At 38.3% G+C, this 26,847-nt stretch overlaps 1 non-coding gene across 1 annotated transcript; it reads left to right on the top strand.

The window, feature by feature from the left end:
• The first annotated feature begins 4,810 nt into the window (after nt 1-4,810).
• Nucleotides 4,811-4,918, top strand: LOC132656679 (small nucleolar RNA SNORA4). Its single transcript, XR_009594394.1, has one exon. It is a non-coding gene; the product is annotated as a small nucleolar RNA SNORA4 (small nucleolar RNA).
• The last annotated feature ends 21,929 nt before the right edge of the window (nt 4,919-26,847 follow it).

Raw genomic sequence — 26,847 nt, 5'->3', positions numbered from 1 at the left:
AGAAATTAAATGAAGAAACAAAAACTCTGACAGAGGTCATGAGTCAAATGGACCTCACAGACATCTACAGAACCTTTCACCCAAACTCAAAAGAATTTACTTTTGAGTTTTTCTCAGCACCTCATGGAATGGAACCTTCTCCAGAATAGATCATATAGTTGGTCACAAAGCAATCCTAAACAGATACAAGAAGATTGAAATAATCCCTTGTATCCTATCTGATCACCATGGAGTAAAACTGGACCTCAATGACAAAAATAGCAAAAGGCCTACACACACATGGAAACTGAACAACTTGCTTCTAAATGACAGCTGGGTCAGAGATGAAATAAAGGAAGAAATTAAAAACTTCCTAGAATTCAATGAAAATGAAGGCACAACATACCCAAACTTATGGACACAATGAAAGCAGTGCTAAGAGGAAAGTTCATAGCACTAAGTGCCTTGAAAAAGAAATTCGAAACATCTCATGCAAGCAACTTAATGGCTCACTTAAAAGCCCTAGCAAAAAAAAAAAAAAAAAAAAAAAGAAAAAGAAACAGACACAGACACACCAAAGAGGAATAGACGGCTGGAAATAATCAAACTCAGGGCTGAAATCAAAAAATTAGAAAACAAACAAACAAACAAATAAAACAATTCAAAGAATCAATGAAACCAAGAGCTGGTTCTTTGAGAAAATCAACAAGATAGACAAACCCATAGCCAAACTAACTAAAAGTCAGAGGGACACTATCCAAATCAACAAAATCAAAAACAAAAAGGGGGACATAACCACAGACACTGCAGAAATCCAAACAATAATTAGGTCTTACTTCCAAAGTCTATATGCCACAAAATTTGAAAATCTAAATGACATGGACAATTTTCTTGACCGATTCTACATGCCAAAGCTGAATCAAGACCAGGTAAACCAATTAAATAGTCCTATATCCCCTAAGGAAATAGAAGCTCTCATCAAAAGTCTACCATGCACAAAAAGCCCAGGGCCATATGGTTTCAGTGCCAAATTCTACCAGACCTTCAAAGAAGAGCTAACACCAATACTCTTCAAACTATTCCACAAGATAGAAACAGAAGGAACACTACCAAACTCATTCTATGAAGCCACAGTCACCTTGGTACCTAAACCACACAAAGACCCAACAAAGAAACAGAATTTCAGGCCAATCTCCCTCATGAACATTGATGCAAAAATTCTCAACAAAATACTTGCAAACCGAATCCAAGAACATATCAAAGACATCATCCACTACGACCAAGTAGGCTTCATCCCAGGCGTGCAGGGGTGGTTCAATATACGGAAATCCATCAATGTGATCCACCACATAAACAAACTGAAGAAGAAAAACCACATGATCATCTCCTTAGATGCTGAAAAGGCATTTGACAAAAGGCAACATCCATTCATGTTTAAAGTCTTGGAGAGATCAGGGATACAAGGCACATACCTGAACATGGTAAAGGCGATGTACAGCAAGCCTATAGCCAACATCAAACTCAATGGAGAGAAATTTAAATCATTCCCACTGAAATCAGGGACAAGACAAGGCTGCCCACTCTCTCCATATCTTTTCAACATTATTCTTGAAGTCCTAGCTAGAGCAATAAGACAATTGAAGGAGCTCAAGGGGATACAATTTGGAAAAGAAGAAGTCAAAGTATCACTATTTGCAGATGATATGATAGTATACCTGAGTGACCCCAAAACTCCACCAGGGAACTCCTACAGCTGATTAACATCTTCAGCAAAGTGGCTGGATAAAAAATTAACTCAAAAAAAAAAAAAAAAAACAGTAGCCTTCCTGTATACAAAGGACAAAAGGCCGAGAAAGAAATTAGCGAAACAACACCCTTCACAATAGCCACAAAGGACATAAAGTACCTTGGTGTGACCCTAACCAAGAAAGTCAAAGATGTGTATGAAAAAAATTTCCAGTCTCTGAAGAAAGAATTAGAAGAAGATATGAGAAGCTGGAAAGATCTCCCATGCTCATGGCTTGGAAGGATTAATATAATAAAAATGGCCATCTTACCAAAAGCAATCTACAGATTCAATGCAATTCCCATCAAATTACCAACACAATTCTTTACAGACCTTGAAAGAAAAATTCTCACCTTCATATGGAATAACAAGAAACCCAGAATTGCTAAAACAATTCTCTACAGTAAAAGATCTTCAGGAGGTACCTCTATCCTTGATCTCAAGCTGTACTATAGAGCAACAATACTAAAAACTGCATGGTACTGGCATAGAAACAGACTGGTGGATCAATGGAATCGAATAGAAGACCCTGACATAAATCCACACACTTATGAACACCTGATTTTTGACAAAGATGCCAAATCCATTCAATGGAAAAAAGACAGCATCTTCAACAAATGGTGCTGGTCTAACTGGAAGTCTACATGTAGAAAAATGCAAATAGATCCATACTTATCACCCTGCACAAAACTGAAGTCCAAGTGGATCAAAGACCTCAACATAAAACTAAACACACTAAACCGCTTAGAAGAAAAAGTGGGGAATACCCTTTAACTCATTGGCACAGGAGACAACTTCCTGAACAGAACACCAACAGCACAGGCTCTAAGAGCAACAATCAATAAATGGGACCTCATGAAACTGAAAACCTTCTGTAAAGCAAAGGATACTGTCCTCAGGACAAAAATGACAAGCTACAGATTGGGAAAAAATGTTCAGCAACCGTATATCTGACAGAGGGCTAATATCCAGTATATATAAAGAACTAAAGAAGTTAAACAGCAAAAAATCAAGTAATCCAATTAAAAATGGGGTACAGAGCTAAACAGAGAATTCTCTGCAGAGTAATATCGAATGGCAGAGAAACATTTAAAGAAATGCTCAACCTCATTAGCCATCAGAGAAATGCAAATCAAACGATCCTAATATTTCACCTTACACCCATTAGAATGGCTAAGATCAAAAACTCAAGAGCCAACACATGCTGAAGAGGTTGTGGAGAAAGGGGAACCCTCCTCCACTGCTGGTGGGAATGTAAACTTGTACAACCACTCTGGAAAACAATCTGGTGCTTTCTTAGACAACTAGGAATAGCGCTTCCTCAAGATCCAGCCATACCACTCCTAGGCATATATCCAAAAGAGGCTCAAGTACACAGTGAGGACATTTGCTCAACCATGTTTGTAGCAGCCTTATTTGTAATAGCCAGAAGCTGGAAACAGCCCAGATGCCCCTCAGTGGAGGAATGGATGCACAAATTGTGGTATATCTACACAATGGAATATTACTCAGCAATAAAAAACAAGGGAATCATGAAATTTGCAGATAAATGGTGGGATCTGGAAAAGATCATCCTGAGTGAGCTATCCCAGAAGCAGAAAGATGCACACGATATATACTCACTCATATAGACATAAAATATAGGATAAACCTACTAAAATCTGTACACCTAAAGAAACTAATCAAGAGGGAGGACTCTTGCTAAAATGCTCAATTCCTATCCAGAAAGGCAAAGAGGCTGGACATCAGAAGAAGGAGAAAAGAGGGAACAGGTCAGGAACCTGACACAGAGGATCTCTGAAAATCTCTGCCCTGCAGACTATCAGTGTAGATACTGAGACTCATGGGCAACCTTTGGGCAGAGTGCAGGGAGTCTTAGGAAAGGAGTGGGAAATAATAAGATCTGGAGAGGACAGGAACTCCATAAGGAGAGCAATAGAACCAAAAAAATCTGAGCACAGGGATCTTTCCTGAGACTGCTATTCCAACCAAGGACTATGCATGGAGATAACCTAAGACTCCTGCACAGATGTAGCCCATGGCAGTTCAGTATCCAAGTGGGTTCCATTGTAATAGGAACAGGGACTGTCTCTGACATGAACTGATTGACCAGCTCCTTAATTACCTCCCCCTGAGGGGGGAGCAGCATTACCAGGCCACAGAATAAGACAAGGCAACCACTCCTGATGAGACCTAATTGACTAGGATCAGAAGGAGGGAAAAGAAGTCCTCCCCTATCAGTGGACTTGGGGAGGGGTGTGCATGCAGAGGGTGGAGGAAGGGAGAAATTGGGACGGGAGGAGGGAGTGAACCGCGGGGGGGGGATACAAAGTGAGTAAAGTGTAATTAATAAAGTAAAATAAAAGAAAAAAAAGACAAAAAAGTTAAAAAAAAAAGGTAAAGCGCTGAAGTTCCACTTGTAAACTATAGGAGCCAAAGATGTGGCTCAAGATACTGGTATAAATTAACAAAGAAATAATAATATTCACATCAAGACATTTTTCATTACTTTGTGTGGAACATGTGCCTTGTGTATGCTGGACAAGCACTCTATCATCTAGCTATACTCCTAAGGATTGTTCTTGAGGAGCATACACTTAAATATTTATAGCATTATGACATCAAGAGACCACAACTCTATGAGTTTCCAGATGAAAAAAAGTGTAACATGACTTTCCTACAGTCTAGGGATTTTGTCTTCAAATACTAGCTTTACTGGGATCTATCATTTTTAGTAAGAATAAATAACTAGAAAAGACAAACAACACATAAATATTTTAAGCCATAAAAATAATAAATAAATGAAGAAAATTCATTTTTATCACGAAAGAACTGTTAATCAAGACAATAATATATTTTTAATTTATTAAATGGAAAATATTAAAAACATATATATTCAGTCTTTACAAGAATAAAAGAACTGTTTTTTCTTGTGTAATTAAGGAAGCAGTGAAGATGAGAGCAGAACACTTCATAGAATAAAAATATCAATGTATTTTGCAATCATTAGTTTTCAGTTCTAGACAGTATTAATGACATTGTCCATTACAAGAAGACACCCATCTCCTGCTATTTGGCAGAATGAGTAAGACCACACTCCACAGCAGGCTATAACCACCTAGTATGGTTCATTACTATCTTGTGGCCTACACTGAAAAAAAAAGAAAGAAAGAAGAAGTTACCCTTACAGTGCCTACTTGACTGTGTAGTGGCTTCGTAGTCATGAAGGATAGGAAATAACCTCTTATTTTGATAATGATGGAGTGCTTCAGTAAGGTAGAGTTGAATCTCTGAAACTTTATTACATGAAACTAAAACAAAAAGCACATAGGAATGCTGGTATACACTAACTGTAACTGAAAGACAAGAGAAGTTGAAAGGTGAGCAGGGGTTGAGCTGAATAACAAGGAAGCAAATATCGGCAGTTCAGTTATAAGCGTATCAACACAAGCCATGAAAGGAGATTTCCACTGCAAAATATGAATAAATGTAGATGCAATAAAAATTTTCATCAATGGCTCTGTTTAGGGTTTTACACCACTTGTTTAATTGTTCTCAAGTACAGGGACTAAGGAGGTATCTCATCAGTAAAGAGGACATGGTACAAGAATGAGCACATAAGTTCAGTTCTCAGAATTGCACAAAAAATATCAGCATGCTGATGGGTACCTGTACTACCAGTGCTGGTGAAGCAGAAGCAGGAGGACCCTGGAGCCTCAGAGACCAGACGACCTAGTTCAATAGGCAAGTTCCTGATCAACGACAGAGTCTGTTTCAAGAAATAATGTGGAAAGCATCCTGCAGAGCTCCATTAAAGGCTAACCTCTAGGGTACACACACACACCTGCATGCACACACACATACATGCAGAAACACATATTTTAAAGCTGGAAGGTGAGGGTAAAATCTATAGGTTGAAATACAGAAGTAGATAGAAAGACAATTTTGGAGGCTATTTTCTTAAGTGAAGGCTTTGTTACAGTGTGGATGGATGGATAGTATTCCAATGACAGAGACTGAGATGGTCATTATCTGTATGTATGTGTTTGTCTGTGGGAGTGTGCCCATGCACAACACGTGTGCCTTCAGGCATATGTGTATGCATGGATCCCTGTGTCTTCTTGAACCCAACATGGACCTTCAGCATCTGGGGAATAAAAGCCAGTGTTTGGCATGATACACATATGACTGGTTTGCAGCCACGAGGTAAAACATTAGTATATTATTTTCAAGTGATTGTAATATAAACATTCAGTGTCATTTGCTTTTGGGTGCCCTAGTACCTCATTGTAATTCCTCTGAATTGTTATTTTGCTTATAAATCTAAAATTTGAATAAGTTTTGAGAATGGCTAGTTTTTTATAAGCATAATTTAAACTATAGATGCTTATGTGAACATAGCATATATAGGCACATAAATCCATATGTACACCATCTTCATATGAAGACTGTAAGCATCCAAAAGCATTTCTTGATCATATACTACATGCCAGTGATAACTACATGTGTTCTTTTCCTATCCACAGATCACCTTCACATTGTCTTTCTTCTTAAGCCGAGCAGGCTTCTTCCCCAAACATTTGCTTGCCCAGATAGTGAGGCTTGCAAGGAGACAGAGATAAACAAAACATCAATCATAAACATTGCCTCTGTGATCCAGCCTGGGAGTCACGGTGTCACTATTAATTCTACTTGTGTGGGCAAATATGGAATCTTACCTGATTCCAGGTAGTAGAAAATTATCTCATCTCTTAATGGAAAAAAATGCTAATGTCACACTGTAAGAAAAATTCTTGGGGTCAGTCATATTTAGAACTTCCAATTTTGGAAAATACCACCAGGAACAAATTCTCTTCTGAAAACAATAATTCTCATATCCAACTACATTAATCTCTCCTAAGAAACTCAAGTCTCATCTCAAGAATACATCCTTTTGCTTCATATAATGATCTCCAGTTGCATTCGTTTCCCAGTAACAACAGAATTTCATTCTTCTTCATAGCCAAATAAAACTCTGTTGTGTATATGTATCACATCTTTTCTATCCTTTCTCTTATTAAGAGATACCTAGGCTTATCCCGCTAATTTTGATGTTATGTACAGTGCTAGAAAAAGAAGTGTAGATTTCACTTGATGTATTTTCTTGGAGAGCCTCTGATTAATATATATATATCTATATATATCTATATATCTATATATATATATCTGAGAGGTATGGCTGGATTTTTTTAAATTTTTTATTTAACTTTTATTAATTACACTTTATTCCTTTTGTATCCCCCATCCCCCCATAAGTCCCTCCCTCCTCCCCTCCCGGTCCCACCCTTCCCCCCTTTCTGCATGCATGGGTATGGCTGGATTTTACGGCAGTTCTGATTTTCATAATGGTGGGACTGATGGACTGATTTATATTTTCACAAGCGGTGTATAAGAATTCCATCCACGCTTAAATTCTTCACAGTGTTTGTCGTAATTTTTCTCAATGATTCTGACTAGTTGAATTAGAAACTAGATGAATTATCACTTAATACTATAAGCATATGTTAATGTTATTACACCTTTCAATCCTATTCTAACCTGTCCCTTACTCCTCTGTGATATTTCCTACCCCTTGAATCATCCAACTTCATGCTTTCTCCGTTGGCTAGCTATTCCCAAGTATACTGCTTTCCTTGGGTTGTAGTTGATATACTAAGTGATATTCCACTGGAGAAAACTTGTGTTCATTATTTTAGCAGGTCTCACTTGAAAACACCTTCTTGGTTAGGTGTATGACTTTGTGCTAATGTCCTATTCTCATAGCTGGGATTGTGTCTGGCTTGAAGTTGTGTAGTTTTTGTACATGCTGTCACAGTACCAGATGTGTATATGTCCTGTTGTGCATGGAAGACACAGTTTCCTTAATGTCATTCACCACCTCTCGCTCTTGGAGTCTTTCTGCTTCTTCCATGTAGATCCTTGAACACTGAAATGAGGGGTTTGGTGAAGATATCCCATTAAGACTGAATGCTCCTACAAATGGGCTCCCTAATAAGGGGAGCAGGGGCTATCTCTGACATGAACTCAGTGACTGGCTCCCTGATCACCTCCCCTGAGGAGGTGAGCAGCCTGACCAGGCCATAGAGGAAGACTACAAAAGACAGTCCTGATGAGACCTGATAGGCTAGGGTCAGATGGAAGGGGAGGAGGTCCTTCACTATCAGTGGACTGGGGAAAGGGCATGGAAGGAGAAGAAGGAAGGAGGGCAGGATTGGGAGGGAATGATGGTGGGGCTACAGCTGGGATACAAAGTGAATAAACTGTAATAAATAAAAACTTATATTAAAAAAAAAAAGACTGAGTACTCCAAAGTCTCTCATTCTCTGCACATTGCCCTGCTGTTCATCTCTTTGTTAATTATTGTCTACTGAAAGCAGTTTCTCTGCAGGTTAGATGTTATGTGTATAGCAATGTGTCATTAGGAGTTGTTTTATTGCTATGTCCCTTGAGTTTTCCTCTGGGGCTTATGATCTATCTCATCTCAGGTTTGTGGCTAGTATGTCTATAATTTTTAAAGAATCATTTTAAGACGCAGTTTCTGAGCAATCAAATCATTTTTAGTTATTAATGAGGGCACGTTAGGTGAACTCTCTTAAGTTAATTGTGAAGAATTTCTTAAACTCTGACAGTTTATGAACTGAGGAGGAAAGTTATGTCAATTGCCTACCCAACATTCAGTGGTAGAACAGGCAACTGTTAGCTCTGGCCGTTTGTGTGCAAAGAAGAGAAAACATCAAGGCATGCAGTGCCTCCTGTTCACCAGTAATGTTGAAATCCAGAAAAAAATGTAGGATGCTGGCTTCTGAAAGAGAACAAGCCTTGTTGCCCAGAAATGACTCTCTCTCTAACATTCTCAACCTTGCATATTAGCCTCAGTTTTACCCAGCGAGTAATGTATAAAAATATCTTTCCCCAAGATTGCTTTAATACTACTAATTTGCAGATTCAAGGGCTCATTTACATTGTATATCGTCTTTATTTCTTCAGTTGAAGTGATGTAATTCTTTTTACACATTGTGAACTCTCTGTGAATTACTTTATAATCAACTGTAACAGACAAATAGCCACATCTATAGAAAAGGTTTCTCTATTTCAGACTTTCTGTCTCAGTCAGCTTTGGGACATGGCGCTTACAAAGCACTTGCTTGTCTGGAAAGGCTGTTCTCTGATTGAGTGGCTCCCTGAGACTCCATGAAAGATATTTCTGAAGTCTTGAGGCATCTTATAGTGCATGTAGAGTTTGTCTTTGCTCTTAAGTCTTTCCTGACCTTTGGAACTGAAATAAAAGAATGAGAAAGTTTTATTTCAGTCCCAGAAAATTCTGGCTTAAATTTGTATTTAACAATTATTTCCCCATTTCTCTCATATTTCATTATAAACATGCCAAGGAACCTTCACCATTTGCCCATAATTCTCTAGTTCAGCCGGTTAGCTCATTTGATTCATTTTTTTTCTACTTGACACATTTAACACTTCTCTTATTACTAGATTGCCATAAGTCAATTAAAGGATTCCATTTACTTGGATTTTCTTCATTTCCTCTTTGGTTTGTCAAAAAGAACCCACAATGGTGTTATTAGGCTTCCTTTAGGTCCTAACTACTGCTGCTGGTCAAAACTAGTATTATACTTTTAGATTCTGCTTATTTTGGACTGCAATCAATATCATTGTCTATGTCAATGTCTAATCAACATTGTCTATGTTGATTAGCTGATAGTACCTAAAATATCCACTCAAAACCTAACCAGAGAAACCAATGTTGAGTTGGGTCATGGCTTGTAATCTGTTCAAGATGCCCCACAGGCTGTCTCTACTCAACAGCACCCAGGCGGCCCGAGGCTTGGAGGTGAGTTCCATACCCAGAACTTAACATTTAAACAGGCAAGGGCTTTAGCTTCTCTAAGTGGTTTCTTACAGTATGGTAGTAGGCTTCCCCCTAAGTTATCCTAATGTAGCTAGGGGAGGAAAAAGCAGAATAAAGAAAAGTGGAGGACAAAGAAAGAGAGAGACAGAGACACAGAAAGGGCTGGTTTTGGATTTTATAATTTGTCCTTAATTGTTATTTATTGTCAATTCTGTTAGTTTAATTCCATTGGTATGATAGCTAAATGGTCCTTTCCATATTCAAGATGATGAGATTTAGATTATATCTGTATTGCTTGAGCATTAGTTTCACATTGTAAGAAGAGCATATGAGATTAAAAAAAATGCACTGATGTTTATATGGAAAGTCTAAAATAGTCAGCTTTCAGCACAAATGATCCCGGATTTACAGTGACTTATGATGGCTTAAGAGTTTTCTACTTCATAATGGTATAAATGTGTATTCATGCAACCATTCTTTTTTTTATTCAAATACAATATTCAATTAGTTGCATTATGTATTCAATATTTAATTATAAAATATGCTTTACATTAAATTTCTGGTTACTGTAAAGTAACATAGCCTAAGCTATGAGTTTCTTAAATTCATTTTTAATTAAGTATATTCTTTATTTACAATGATAATTTTGAGACATAACTCCATTCTTCTCAAGTTAAGGAGTATCTGTACAGACAAAACCTTGGTCATTCTAAATACAACATTTGGTGTTCTTTATTCAACATTATAATGATCCCCAAACTAAGGAAGCTCGGGTAAGTATAATTATGTACTAGTTTGGCCCTAATAATCACTGAATGCCTAAACAGTTTAGCTTTGTATGAAGTTATTATATTCTAAAAATAAAAAATAATGTTTAGTGACCGTTTTCATCAAAGTTCTTATCAAAGACTGAGAACAGTGATTCACTAATGTAATCCTAGAACTCAGAAAGTTGATGTTGATGTTGACTATGAGTTCAAGGCTATCCTGAGATCTAAGGTGAGAGCCTGTCTTGATAAAACAGAAAAAAAAAAGGAAAGAAGATTCATAAGGAATACATTACTCAGGCTTACAGTTATTTTCCCTGATCTGTTAAATACATTGAAATGGTAGCAACCTGTTCTCACCTCTTTGAGGCCAGTACATGTCAAATGACATTGTAGCATATGGCAGTTCTTTTTCAGAAAAAATTGGGCACTAATCCAACATGGGCCAACAAATGATAAGTTGAGTTGTATTTGTATTAGTGATACGGAAACATATTTGTCAACTTCTGATATTGATATCAACAGAGAAAATCTTTGCTGACTTTTGATTAACTGTTTTCTTTAATTTTGTGAGAAGAAAATTACTATGTCTAAACATTTGTCATAGGCTGATCCCAATTAAAATTTCTTAATGTTATTTGAAACAAAATTACCCACACATATGTATATGTGTATATATTGTATGTAAGCTTATGTGTTTAAGGAACTCATATATGTTCGCAACATACATGTACATACTTGTAAATATGTATATTAACACATATACATAATAACAAGTTAAAAACTGAAGTATAATTAAAATACACAATTCAAACCTTCATTCAGGCCAGAAGGAAGGCATGCATGCTGTGCTTTCTTATTACTTGAAAGTAATGAATTTAACAAATTAACTGATATTCTACCAATGTGAGTTATCTTGCTATAACTTTTGATATCAAATGAGACCTAGAAATGCCTTCAGTGGATTCATATTCCAATTGCGGCTGGATGACCGAAGGTTGAATTGCATATTCTCCTTGACAACTCCATTCATCCTAAAGAGAAACTTTCTCTTTCTCAGCTACATATCAAGATCACCATTACCAAAGGCATCACAGCATTTGCTATGGAAAAAGTCACTTTTCTTTGCTAGCTTGAGCAGTTTAAAGATTCACCTTTCATTTGTGTGCAGAACACCAATATTGCAAGCAAGGTAATTTGACTAAGATTTGGTATAATAATGTAATAACAGAGCATGCACTTTTAAATTAAAGCAAAGTTGTAGGTTTTTTAACCTTAGTGAAAGCCCTTATATTTTGTAAGCTTCATATGTAATTGGAAGATATTAGTGTCATTAATATTGCTGTATGTTTAAATGTAACACAATAGGAAATAATCTAGATGATCTCTTTTGCAGAGTAATGGCTCACAAAAGTTAAGTCCTGGCATCAGAAGAGGGAGAAAACAGGGAGCAGGAGAGGAGCCTACCACAGAGGGCTTCTTTTTTTATTTTATTTTTAATTTTTTTTGCACTTTATTCACTTTGTATCTCCCCATAAGCCCCTCCCTCCTCCCCTCCTGATCCCACCCTCCCTCCTCCTTCTTCATGCATGCCCCTCCCCCAAGTCCACTGATAGGGGAGGTCCTCCTCTCTTTCCTTCTGATCTTAGTCTATCAGATCACATCCGGAGTGGCTGCTTTGTCATCTTCTGTGGCCTGGTAAGACTGCTCTCCCCTCAGGGGGAGGTGATCAAAGAGCAGGCCAATCAGATTATGTCAGAGGCAGTCCCTCTTCCCATTACTATGTAATCCACTTAGACACTAAACTGCCGTGGATTACATCTGCGCAGGGATTCTAGGTTATCTCCATGCCTGGTACTTGGTTGAAGTATGGGTCTCTGAGAAGACCCCTGTGTTCAAATCTTCTGGTTCTGTTGTTCTCCTTGTGGGGTTCCTGTCCTCTCCAGATCTTACTATTTCCCTCTTCTTACATAAGATTCCATGCACTCTGCCCAACAGTTGGCCATAAAGTCTCAGCGTCTGCTTTGATAGTCTTCAGGGCAGAGCCTTTCAGAGGCCCTCTGTGGCAGGTTCCTAGGTTGTTTCCAGCTTCGTTCTTCTTCTGATGTCCATCCTCTTTGCCTTTCTGGATGGGGATTGTGCTTTTTAGTCAGGTTCCTCTCTCTTGCTTAGTTTCTTTAGATGGACAGATTTTAGGTTTATCCTATAAGTCTACATGAGTGAGTATATACCATGTGTGTCTTTCTGCTTCTGGGACAACTCACTCAGGATGATCCTTTCCAGGTCCCACCATTTACCTGCAAATTTCATGATTTCCTTATTTTTCATTGCAGAATAATACTCCATTGTGTAGATGTACCACAATTTCTCTGCATCCATTCTTCAGTTGAGGGACATCTGGGTTGTTTCCAGCTTCTGGCTATTACAAATAAGGCTAATACAAACATGGTTTAGCAAATGTCCTTATTGTGTACTTGAGATATATGCCTAGGAGTGGTATGGCTGGATCTTGAGGAAGTGCTATTCCTACTTGTCTGAGAAAGCACCAAATTGATTTCCAGAGTGGTTGTACAAGTTTACATTCCCACCAGCAGTGGAGGAGGGTTCCCCTTTCTCCACAATCTCTCCAACATGTATTGTCACTTGAGTTTTTCATCTTGGCCATTCTGATGGGTGTAAGGTGAAATCTCAGGGTTGTTTTGATTTGCATTTCCCTGATGGGCTAATGAGGTTGAGCATTTCTCTACGTGTTTCTCTGCCATTCGATATTCCTCTACAGAGAATTCTCTGTTTAGCTCTGTTCCCCATTTTTTAATTAGATTACTTCACAGAGGGCTTCTTAAAGATTCTACCCAGCAGGGTATCAAAGCAGATCCTGAGACTTGTAGCCAAACTTTGGGCAGAGTGCAGGGAATCCTATGAAAGAAGTGGGAGATAGAAAGACCTGGAGGGGACAGGAGCTCCACAAGGAGAGCAAGAGAGATAAAAAATCTGGACACAGGGGTGTTTTCTGAGACTGATACTCCAACCAAAGACCATCCATGGAGAGACCCTAGAACCCCTGCACAGATGTAGCCCATAGCAGTTCAGTGTCCAAGTGGGTTCCCTAATAACGAGAATAGGGACTGTCTCTGACAGGAACCCATTGACCTGCTCTTAGATCACCTCCCCCTGAGGGGGTGCATCCTTAGCAGGCCACAGAGGAAGACAATGTAGTCACTCCTGATGAGACCCTATAGACTAGGATCAGATGGAAGGGGAGGTGGCCCTTCCCTATCAGTGGACTGGGGGAGGGGCATGGGTAAAGAAGAAGGAGGGAGGATGAATTGGGAGGGAAAGAAGGAGGGAACTACAGGAGGGATACAAAGTGAACAAACTAATTAATAAACATAAAAAAATTTTAAAAATTTAAGAAGATAGTTCAATAAAACAAACAAACAAAAAACATTAAGTCCTGGAGTTCTCTACCTTCCTCCTTTGTTTTCTTTTTTCTTCCCTGGTTCTTAAAACATAAATATGGTTTGAGTTTTCACTTTTGAAGGCACAGAGTGACTTTTTGGTGTTTTTCCACACTGGTTATAGCAAGAGGAAAACTGGTAAAATAAACCTGAGAATTTGTGGTCTAGAAAAAAGCATATAAAGCCATATTCAGAGAAAATTTTAACTTCTCAGAGTCCCACAATAAATTCTATTATCTAAATTAAAGTTTGTTAACACTGTGTGTGTCTTAGTTAGGGTTAGAGTTGCTGTCCTGAAACACCATGAGAAAAACTATGTTGGGGAGGAAACAGTTCATTTGACTTAAAATTCCATGTTGCTGTACATCATCAAAAGAAGTACATAATCAGGGAAGGAACCTGAAGGCCGGAGCTGATGCAGAGGCTACAGCAGGATGCTGCTTACTGGCTTGCTCAGTCTGCCTTCCTAAGAACCCAAGACCATCACGCCAGGAGGGCATCACACCCACAATAGGATGGACCCTCCCCTATCAATCACTAATTAATTACTAAGACCCTCAGTGCTAGATCTTCTGAATTGAAGTTCCCTTCTCTTTGATAACTCTAGTTGTATCAAGTTGACGTAAGACTAGCCAGCATAGTCTGAAATCGTCTAGTGAAGAAGGAAGCTGGCTGAGGGTGGGTTTTGTAACCACACATTCCAGCTCCAAACAAACTCCTAATTTTTGTCAGAAATTTGTTAAAAAGCCTTACATTCACTTCATTAAAAGAAAAAAAATGTAAACAAGATTCTCTTTATTAAAAAGAATGAAATAAAAAGGCCAGTCATAGGTAGCTATCCCCATTTTGCACATATCTCACAAGTAAAACATATTTAATTTATGCCAGATTCCTTTTTGTCTCACGAAAAAGGATTGTCATAGTATCATTATACTTCTAGGGCACTCAACGGGTTTTGTTTATAAAAATCAATATGTCCAAAGCTCTTTCCTTCTGTAAGCCAATTTATTTCAATTTTTACCTGTCTGCTGAAGGAAACCATGCATCTTGCAGCAAACAGTTGGATTTTGTCAATTCTTTGCGGTCCATTATCAGCCAGCCAAAATTCAAGGTCACTCAGGTTAGTGTTCACTTCCTGACAGAGGACCCCTGTCTTGATGAAGGTCCTTAAAGTTAGTAAATGAGCATGGCCTATTTTGGGCTGCATGAAGTGCAATTAATCATCCTGTGTAATGCTTGCCTTCTAGGTCTTGCTTTGTTTCTGATCATTCAGCATTGTCAGCAGGTGAAGGGAGCTTTAACCGAACACCTCATCCTTTCTGCTCCTCTAAAAGGGCGAGGGTGGTTCAGTGTGTAGACTGAACAGGTTGGAAGACACTTGGGATATTTGCTATGAGGTGGACAAATTCTTTAGGGGAGTATGTAACCAAGGCAACTCCCCATTGTTAAGTAATAACTAACCACATCATATAGGTATATTAACCCCATAGGTATAATAATCTTAAGAACATTGGTATATTTTTTTAAAAAAATATACATTAATTTTTTAATTCTTTTGTTGGCTTTGTTTTCTCCTTTCTGTGTTCTGATTTTTCTTATTGTCATTTTAATATCTTCTTCCTGATTTTGGTTCAATGGATAACTATGCCTTCTGGCTTTTTATATCAAAGTGTCAGTTCATAGATAGATAGATAGATAGATAGATAGATAGATAGATAGATTAGATAGAGTGTGTGTGTTTCTCTGGTAAAAATAATGGACTTTACACAACGCTAAAAAAGTACCGATACTCTAAGCCTTAAATGTACTTTATTTTTCTAGTACTTAATCTAAGATTATATTCTATTAGTACTTACAACTCTAATAGTCAATTCTACAAATAAACACAATCAATAAAAGATTGGATATCTATTTCTACAATGGTTTATTATAGGTATTTACTCTTAATAATGGAGACTAAAAGATCCCTGTGCTTGCTAGCCAGAAGTGAAGATCAAGGAAGGAAGAGTATACTTTCAGGGCTTGAGAATGAGTGAGATAGTAATGTAGATTCTAATCTGTGTTTGAAATACAGAGTGTTGGGATCATGAAGGAAAAAAGATTGTCTAAGTGTGGGCATGAGAGGGAGAGCTCATTCCCCCTTCCTCTGTTTCTGTTCTATGCATGCCTTCATGCCACTCTGTGAGTGGGCATTAGCCCACAGAGCAAGAACTATCTGCTCTCTTAGGATACTAATTTAATGCTGATCACTCTAGGAACATGTCTGTTTGACAAACTGTCCAGGTTCTTCGACATTCCATGGTACAGACAAGTCAATGCATAAACTAGAAATTACAATTGCTTTGGGACATTATCCTTGGTGTAACACTTAAACAGTACTTTTGGCTTTAATATGTTTTCTAAGTCAATAGGTTCCTATGAGTATGCGTGTTTCATGTAAGTGTGTGTCTTTTCAGTGAGCACAAGTTTTCTTCTCTCTTCTTGTTAGTACTTTCATTACACCTTACTTAATAGATATTGGTTACATGAAATATACTTTTTGCAACTTATTGAGCTTAATTTTGATTCTTACTTCATAATCAATATTTGTTTCCTATATTAAATATACATTTTGTAAAGTTCACATTAATATTTGTACAAATAGGTCTTTTTCATTATCCAAATTGACAAAACAATATGTGTAGAATTCAAATTCTGTTTTGTACCAACATTTTTTGTATCAACATTTGATATTTACTTTGGTCTACTTACCCACTATTAGTGAACAAGATGTAATAAACTCTTTAAAAATTTTTTATTTATTACAATTTATTCACTTTGTACCACAGCTATGGCCCCCTCCCTCAACCCCTCCTAACGCCACCCTCCCTCTTTCCTGTCCTCTCATTCCCCTCCCCCAGTCTACTAATATGGGAGGTCCTCCTCCCCTTCCATCTGACCCTAGCCTATCAGGTCTCATCAGGACTGTCTGCATTGTCTTCCTCTGTGGCCTAGGAAGGCTGCCCCCACCCCCTGGGGGGGAGGTGATCAAAGAGCCAGCCACTGTGTAATAAACTCTTTTACCAGATTTCTAGCTTTGCCAATTTGCCCTTCATGACTAATGATTTATTCTTTACGTATGTCAGGAAGTCTACCCTGATGCATAAAATATATTGGCTGTTATCTTCATGGTGGATAATTCTTTTCATCAAACCAAAAGGTTTTGGGGGTTGTTTTTGTCTTGAATTGTGTTTGATCATTCTATGTTTATTTTTTGCTCCTGAATTCTATATTTTTAATACATGAATTTTGACCACTAATTACTGTTTTTACATTATTAATTTTGTTTAATGGTTTATATTGTCTTAAAATACCATTACCTTCCCACTACTAACACTATTTTTAAAATTTTTATGTATTTGTTACTACATTTGATTGAGGGACTTCTGTCATTTTATTTTCCTCTGTTAGGAAGCAACACATCTTTGGAGGTTATTGAGGACAGACCCCCTCCTCTTGGTCTACTTTTATCCCATTGATTCTGTGGCAACACTAGAAAGGTAAACACCAATGTTGCCACTTTTTAGAATTTCAGATGCCATTTATAAAGGTGAAGCTGTCTGGGCTCTTTTGAGATTAAAGAATGCTATTTAATCTTGGTCAAAATAATAGAATCTACATTTGTCTCCAGGTAGGGACATAGCATTCAGATCTGCTCAAATGATTTAAAAAATGCATATTATGATCTCATTCCTGAAGAATAAATTCAGCTCGGCGAGTCAATCACATGGCCAGGAGGTAGCCTCCATGCTAAGGAGACGGGAATTTGAATGTGCTTCCTTTCTCTTTTATAATTCATCTCCCTGTACTGCAAGTTGCTGATCTCTATTGCTGTTCTTAAATTCCAGTAAATAAGTTGTCCTCAAATTTCTTTCTTGTTCAACTTAAACTTTTTTTTTTATTAATGAGACTAAGAAAATAAAACAAAACAAAAAAGCCAATTTCCCTGTTAATATATGGAGACCACAAAGGGACTCATAAAGAAGGTCCTCCTCTCCCAGGATCCTTCGTGGGGGATAAGGGTGGAATACAATGTAGACAACATTTCCTTTCTTGCTTGCTTGTAAGAAATGTTTAGGACAAATTGAGTTTGATTCTATCCTGGCGAGAGGCCAATGACAACAGAAGGGAAGTCTTCTCTCTTTAAATCTAAGTAAACACACTTTCTTGAAATTTTTATGACCAAAACAGAGACGAGGCTGGACACTTCATATGAGCTGACTATATCATCTTTCTCCACATACCTTACTTTATTCTCATTGATAAGCTCTATAAGAAGTCTATAGAGTAGTAGTTCAATGGCATCTCATTCCTGCGGGTCTACTTCTCCTATGGGAACTTTGACTTCATTCTCTTAACCATCTACCTATGAAACTATAGACAAACTTCTTTCTGAACTCAGCCTTCTGGAATCCAAGAATTCAGTTCTTTGAATTTATAAGAAAAGAATTCAGATGCTACTGGCTAGGTCTGTGAGCATCAGATACCCTAACTCCTTAGTTAAAGCCCATGTGAGACAAGCAAGAAGAATTTGGTCAAACTTAAAGACTCTATCTACACTTTCCCGATCATAAGTATTTGAAAGATGTTAGTTTTATTTCCATTTTCAAGTACTTACACTTTAGATTTTAACACATATACTTATCAGAGTTTTGCAAGAGCATTAATTTATACTTACATTACCTTACTCCCACCAGTGCTTTCAATCCCTTTTCAACAAGACACAGAAATGACCCTTTTATTTACTCTTCTTGGCACAATATTTTTCACAGGTTGAAAATGGTTTCTGTCTACTATGGAATTGTTATTTTTTATTATTAAATGATTGGTAGTTCTATTCCCAAGGGGGAGTTTTGTGTTTGGGTGTTGTTTGGCTGACTGAGAATGCTTTGTGGGTTTATGCTTTGTGTTTAAAGAGAGGGCTGGGAGCACCACATGACTCTCTGGATGCCTAGTGCCATCTCATCATTTTGGCACATATGCCCAAACTTCCTGCTGCTTCCCTGAGCTATATTTCTCTGTGTCTGAGTCCATGCTGCGTCACAGAGACAAATTATCATATAAGGGTTGCAAAGTTGCTCCAGTAATATGTCCTGGATGACTGCAGTGCTTTGGGGTTGGAGCCAGATCTGCTTGCTGCAACTTCTGTTCACAGGTTTGTAGACCTGCTTGAAACAATAGTAAAAATTGCTGCAATCTTCTTCAAACTTGTATTTATCTATGGTTACACATTCTCTTCACTTAAAATTACCTGTTTTATGTTTTTTTCTGGCATTATTTTGTTACCAAAATTTACCAAAATACCCCCTATATACTTGTGGTAACATGAACCTATAATTCCTGCATTTAAAAGGCTAAGAAAGGAGGCTAGTGAGTTTGAAGTTAGGAAAAGCTACTTAGAAAGACCTCATCATTTTTTTCATTATTAATTAATTTTGTTATTTGATATTTCACACATGTACACTACATGTAGTGATCAGTCTCAAACCCTATCCTCCTCCATCTCACTATCACCATTACCCACACTCCTCTACAAATCGCCAACCAATGTTTATGTCTATTTCTTTTTAACTTTGTGACCCACTGAGGCCATCAGAGTGTCCATGGTTTCAGAGCTATCATTAAAGACTGGTGGACTTAGCAATGGTTACACAAAAAGAGTAAATGATTCTTCCTGTCCAAAATACTTGTGTTAGCCATTAGTTCATCAGTATGCCTATGCCCTACTGAATCTACTTCATGATTGACTGTAGATTGCACCTGTCTTATGACGATCCAATGCAGTTGTAAATTCATAATTGAAAATGTTGCATTAAGTTTAGAGGGCAGAATTTCATGACCCTTTATACTAGTTTCTGATTTTTAAATACTTTCTCCTCCCTTTTCTTTAATATTGTCTGAGCCTTGGCAGGAACATAAATGACTTATTTGGGACTGAGAGCTCAACTCTGACTTATTTTTAGCATCCTTCTGATCCATAAGTCTTTGCACTTGTTGCCACTGTGAAAAAAAAAATTTGCAGCTTCTGTGAATTTGAGCATACACATTTATAAGAAAATTTGATGTTATCTCAATTTAGTTTCTCAGGCATAGTAATGCGTTAATAACTGGGCTTAGAGTATGAGCCTTAAATCTAATGAGAGTGGCTGGTTACGCCCACAATAGTGGTGTCACTGTTATACAGGTAGCCGCATCTTGACATGCAGATTGTTTTTTTGTTGTTGTTAGTAGAGTTCATACCTGCTTAAGAACAGTGATACATAATAAAATAATTTTAAACAAAAATCTTATTTATACAATTTTTAAAATTTCATTTCTTTCCCCAACCTTCCATGGGTTTTTATTAACAGAGCCTATCTTATGCAGGGTCAGGGCAGGTAACCACAGCTCTAGTTTCATAATTATAATGTTTTAGTTGATGCCTTGCTGCTTTGATTTAGTTTATCTTGTTTTTTATTAAATAGTGTGTGCTTTGGTGTACTTTGTACACCAGTGGGAAATGATTGGCAGAAAACTCTTCTAGCCACCTTGAGACTGAAAACTTCTCATGTTTCTGGAGTGTTGAACACTTTTACAGATTTCTGCACTCATACTCCTAAATGTATTGTTTAAAGCTTTTCTGGTCTCTGTGTAGGGTCCATATCATCATTCTAAGAATTCTACTCCATTTTAAGTCTTTCTTATAAAATGGATTGTTTATATCCTATTTATTTTATTATATCCTCTATTGTTTTACATCATTGAAACTTTAGTTATTATTTTATTATTTGCTTTATATCTTGTTTGTAGCCCCATCCCTCCTCACCTTCCAGTTCCACCCTTATCTCATATTCCTCAGAAAAGAGCCCCATTCCCATTCACATCAAGTCATTTCAGGACTGATAATGCCCTATTCTCCTGTGGCCTGGAAAGACAGTAAGTGATCAAAAAGCAGGAAAAAGTGTCAATGTAAGATGCAGTCCCTGCTTCCCTTACTTGAAGACCCACATGAAGCTGTCCATCAGCTACATTTTTGTAGAGCAGGCTAGTTCCAGTCCATTCATGGTCCTTTGTTGATGCTTCAGTCTCAGCAAGCCCCTCTGTGCAATGGTTAGTTGTCTCTGTTGGTCTTCTTATGTAGCTCTTGTCACCTCCAGGACTTTTTCTATTTCCTCCCACTTTTTCACAAGACTTCCTATGCATAGCCCAATGTTTGGCTGTGAGTCTCAGCATCTGTTTTGAGGCACTGCTTATTAGAGCCTCTCAGAGTACAGCTCTGATAGGCTCCTATCTGCAAGCTTAGCTGAGTATCTTTCATCATGTCAGGGGTTGGCACTCTTCCATAGGGTGGGTCTTTCATTGGGCCAGGCATTGATTGGACATTTCCTTAATCTCTGCTCTATCTTTTCCCAATTCCACCTTCCCTTCCTTATTTTCTCTCTACCTCTCTCCAAGTCCACTGATAGGGGAGGTCCTCTTTCCCTTCCATAAGACATTACCTTATCATGTCTCTTCAGGACTAGCTGCAATGTCCTTCGCTGTGGCCTAGCAAAGCTGCTCCTCCATTGGGGGGGGGGGTCAAAGAGCCAGCCACTGAGTTCATGTCAGAGACAGTCCCTAGGGAACCCACTTGGATACTGAGCTGACATGGGTTCCATCCTAGCAGGAATTCTAGGTTATATCCATACATGGTCCTTGGTTGGAGATACAGTCTCAGAAAAGACCCCTGTGCCCAGATATATTTGGTCCTTGTGGAGCTCCTGTCCTCTCCAGATCTTACCAACTCCCCCCTTATATGATTCCCTGCACTCTGCCAAAGGTTTGGTTATGAGTCTCAGCATCTGCTTTGATACACTGCTAAGGTAGAGTCTTTCAGAGGCCCTCTGTGGTAGGCTCCTGTTCTTTTACTTATTTTCTCCTACTCCAATGTCCATCCCATGTGTCTTTCTAAGTGAGGATTGATTATCTTAGCCCTGGTCCTCCTTTTTGTTTAGCTTCTTTAAGTGTACAGATTTTAGTTTTTTAATTAATCTTGTATCCAGCCACTTTGCTGAAGGTATTTATCAGCTGTAGGAGTTCTGTGGTAGAATTTTTGGGGTCCCTTACATATACTATCACATCACCTGCAAATAGAGATACTTTGATTTCATTCCTCTAGATTGTGTCCCCCTTGTTCTCCTCTAGCTGTCTATTGCTTTAGCTTGAACTCCAAGTACCATATTAAAGAGGTATGGTGAGAATGGGCAGCCTTGTCTTGTCCCTGATTTTTCTAAAATTGCTTTGAGTTTCTTGGCATTTAATTTGATGTTGGCTATTGGCTTGCTGTATATGCCCTTTATTATGTTTATGTATGGGCCTTGTATCCTTGATATCTCTAAGACTTTCATCATGAGGGGGTGTTGGATTTTGTCAAAGTCTTTTTCTGCATCTAATGAGATGATCATGTAATTTTTTCTTTGAGTTTGTTTATATGGTGGATTATATTGATGAATTGTCATATGTTGAACCATTCTTGCATCCCTGGGATGAAGCTTATTTGATCTTGTTGGATGGCATAATTGATGTATTCTTGAATTTGCTTTGCAAGTATTTTTTATTGAGTATTTTTGTGTCAATGTTTATGAGTGAAAGAAGGCTGAAATTTTCTTTCTTTGTGTGGTTTAGGTATCAGGGTGACTGTTAGGATGAGTTTGGTAACGTTCTTTCTGTTTCTATTTTGTGGAATAGTTTGAGGAGTATTAGTATTAGCTCTTCTTTTAATGTCTGAAAGAATTCTGCACTAAAACCCTCTGGCCCTGGGCTATTTTTTTTTTTATGGGAGACTTTTGATGACTGCTTCTATTCCTTTAGGCAGTTATCAGACTATTTAAACTGTGTATCTGATCTTGATTTTTTCTTTTGGTATATGAAATTTATTAAGAAAATCATAAGTTTCTTTTATATTTTTACAATTTTGTGGAATATAGGCCTTTGAAGTTAGATTTTTTTGGATTACCTCATTGTCTGTTGTTATGTCCCTCCCCCTTTCGTTTTTTATTTTGATAATTTGATAATATACTCACCCTCTTTCTTTTAGTTTGTTTAGCTAAGGGTTTGTCTGTCTTGTTGATTTTCTCAAAGTGCCCTTGGTTTCATTTATTCTTTGTATTGTTCTATTTCTTTCTACTTCACCGCTTCATTGATTTCAGACCTGAGTTTATTTCCTGTCTTCTACTTCTCTTTGATGTGTTTGCTTCTTTCTGTTCTAGAGCTTTCAGGTGTGCTGCTAAGTTACTAGTATAGTTTCTCTTCAGTCTCTGTATGAAGGCTCTTAGTGCTATGAATTTTCCTCTTAGCATGGCTTTCATTGTGTCCCATAAGTTTGGGTATGTTGTGCCTTCATTTTCATTGAATACTAGTTAGCCTTTAATTTATTTCTTTATTTCATCCCTGGCCCAGTGTTTATTGAGTAGGGCGTTGTTCAGTTTCCATGAGTTTGTAAGCTTTTTATTGTATCTGTTATTGTTGAATTCCAGCTTTAATCCATGGTGGTCAGAGAAGATACAAGGTGGTATTTCAATCTTCTCATATATGTGGGTGCTTTCTTTGTGACTGAAGATGTGATCAGTTTCATAGAAGGTTCCATGAGGTGCTAAGAAGAAGGTATGTTTCTTGTGTTTGTGTGAAATGTTCTATAGATATCTCTTAGGTCCATTTAATTCATGATATATGTTAGTTTCTTTATTTCCCCATTTATTTTCTGTCTTGATGATCTATCCATTGGAGAGAGTGGGATATTGTAGTCTCCCCCTATTAATGTGGGGATTGATGTGTGATTTAAGCTTTACTAAGGTTTCTTTTACAAATGTAGGTGCCCTTGAATTGGGGGCACAGATGTTCAGAACTGAGAAGTCATCTTGGTAGATCTTTCCTTTGATGGGTATAAAGTATCCTTCCCATCTCTTTTGATTAATTTTGATTGAAAGTCTATTTTATTAGATACTAGAATGGCTACTCCAGGTTGCTTCTTGGGTCCGTTTGCTTAGAAGACCTTCTTTCCAGCCATTTACTCTGAGGTAACATCTACCTTTATTGCTGAGGTGTGTGTTCAGCAGAATACATACTTCACATTCACTCTGTTAACCTGTGTCTTTTTATTGGGGAGTTGGGGCCATCAATATTGAGAAACGTTAATGACCAGTGGTTGTTATTTCCTGTGATTTTGATGGTGGTGGTGGTGGTGGAGTGTCTTTGTGTGTGTGTGAGTTTTCTTCATTTTGGTTTTGGTGATGTAGTTATTTATTTTCTGTTTTTTTTTCTGGACGTAGTTGGCCTCCTGGAGTTGGAGTTTTCCTTCTAGTATATTTTACAGGGCTGAATTTGTAGATAGGTACTGTTTAAATCTGTTTGTTGTGAAATACCTTGTGTTTCTCCCTCTTTGATGATTAAATGTTTTGCTGAGTATAGTAGTTGGGGTTGACATCTATGGTCTCTTAGTGTCTGTAAGTTATCTGTCCAGGCCCTCCTGGCTGTTAGAGTTTGAGATGAAAAGTCAGGTATAATTCTGATAGTGACTTACTCTCAGATGATTCTCATATGTGACTTGGCCTTTTCCCCTTGCAGCTTTTAATATTCTCTCTTTGTTCTGCACATTTGGTGTTTTGATTATTATGTGGTTGGATGATTTTCTTTTCTGGTCTAATCTATTTGGTGTTCTGTAAGCTTCTTGTATGTTTATAGGCATCTCCTTCTTTAGGCTGGGGAAGTTTTCTTCTATGACTTCATTGAAAACATATTCTGGACCTTGGAGCTAGAAGTCTCCTTCTATTCCTATTATTCTTAGGTTTGTTCTTTTTGTAGTGTCCCAGATTTCCTCTATGTCTTGTGTCAGAAGCTTTTTAGATTTAACATTTTCTTTGACTAATGTATTGATTTCTTTAATCATGTCTTCTAAGTCTGAGATTATCTTTTCTGTCTCTTGAATTCTGTTGGTGATGATTGTGTCTGTAGTTCCTGTTCTCTTTCCTAGGTTTTTCATTTCCAGGATTGCCCAGATTGTGTTTTCTTTATTGCTACTGGTACCATTTTGTTTTTCTTACAAAGGAAAACATTTAATTGGGGCTGGCTTACAGTTCAGAGGTTTAGTCATGGCAGGAAACAGCATGGCAGCCCACAGGCAGACATGGTACTGGAGAAGTTGCTGGGAGTTCTACATCTGGATCAGCAGGCAGCAGAAGTGACAGTGACATATTGGCGAGGCTTGAGCTTCTGGATCTCAAAGCCCACTACCAGTGACATACTCCTCCAACAAAGCCACAACTACTCCAACAAAGCCACAACTCCTAGTGCCACTCCCTATGAGTCTATGGCGCCATTTTCATTCAAACTACCACAATCAACCAGCTGGGTGTTTCTGGATTGGTGAGTGCCTTTTGACCATGGCTCTTCACTGTGTTTTGGGGAGTTTAGCGTCTTACCTAGCAGATCTGATTGAATCCTGGACACCTCTGCCTGTACTGACTTCATTAGGACCGGGTGCATCTGTCATTCAGGAGGCGTGGCTCCCTGACTGAATCCGGTTCCCCACAATGAAAGAGCAGCAGTCCCGAAAATCCCTGGAGTTCTTGTGGCACTTACAGCCCCGAACATCACTGTGCTTTCCCCTCCAGATGGTGACTTCTTCAGGCAGACAGTGCGAGGTAACTTGCAGAAAATACGGGGTGAGGTCTCATTTCCATTAAAAGCACCACTGAAGCTGTGGACCTCAGCAGGTGTTTTCCCACCATCCATTCCGGCTTCCGAAAAGCAGCCTCACTCTATCTCCTGAGGGATTTCCACTTCAGTGAGTGTCATTGCTCTGACCAGAAGGCAGTTCCAAGCACCCAGTTCAAGCTACAGAAGCTCAGGAACCTATTAGCTTTCTCTGCGAAGTTGGATCCTTTCTGTCAAGACATGAAGGACAGATAGAAGAGCAGAACACCTTCTTCAGGGAAGACTCCATCCTTCAAGCAGAGCTTTGCTGTGATTTCTGCTTCTGAGCCCTCCACATTCCTGGCCGTGTGACATCCTCAAACCTTGTTCTCTAGTTTCTATTGACTTTGGTGCCCGTCCCTACATGGCCTCAGCATGGCCTCTTAATTCCTTTCACCTCCGTCAATAGTATCCCGATTCTGTTGCCTCCTGACAGCACTGATCTGAAAGACCCCTTCCAGCAATGAGATTCTGCGATCTCTCAAGTCTGAGGACAGTTGGGGGTTTCCTGAAATACCATTGCCTTGCAGAGTGAGTTCGAATCCTTCACTTATAGCTTTCTGTGTCAGCTTTCTGTGGCCATTGTTAACTGGGATATGCAACATTAAAAAGGGCTATTTGTACTCCCAGTTTCAAAGCCTTTACTGTGGTCCCTTGGCCCAGGTGCTCTGGCCTTCCTTGTGGAGCTCCTGTCCCCTCCAGGTCTTACTATCTCCCCCTTCTTTCATAAGATTCCCTGTCTAAAGTTTGGTTATGAGCCTCAGCATCTGCTTTGATACACTTGAGCTTCATTTTTCGAACGTAACCTTTTTGTTGTTTTTGAGACGTTGGGAGATTGGGTGAAACTTATTCCCTAAATCAGCAAAATTCAGGTGTTGGACATTCTTTCTGCTGCCTTTTGCCATGGAGCCTTCATTCTCTAGCCATCTGCTTGTCTCTGGTATTGGCAGGCCTGGTGATCCCTCTGCTGGGTTTGCTGTCTGTCCCATGGGCTAAGCAGAATAGGAGCAGGCAGAGAGAGCTCAAAGCCAAATTCTGCTCCAGTGCCCTACAGGCCTCCTTGGCATGGGGTACCACCTCTTTAGTTCTTAGCATTTACTAATACCCATTTTCAAGTCCTTGTATTATTTAGTGTTTTCAATATGTTATTGCAAAATACTCAAATGTATTTTAATAGGCTTTTATATATATAATTAATTTAAGATA

This window comes from Meriones unguiculatus, chromosome 9 (genome assembly GCF_030254825.1).
Source record: "Meriones unguiculatus strain TT.TT164.6M chromosome 9, Bangor_MerUng_6.1, whole genome shotgun sequence".
Taxonomy (NCBI): domain Eukaryota; kingdom Metazoa; phylum Chordata; class Mammalia; order Rodentia; family Muridae; genus Meriones; species Meriones unguiculatus.
This window is presented reverse-complemented; position numbering and strand designations above follow the sequence as displayed.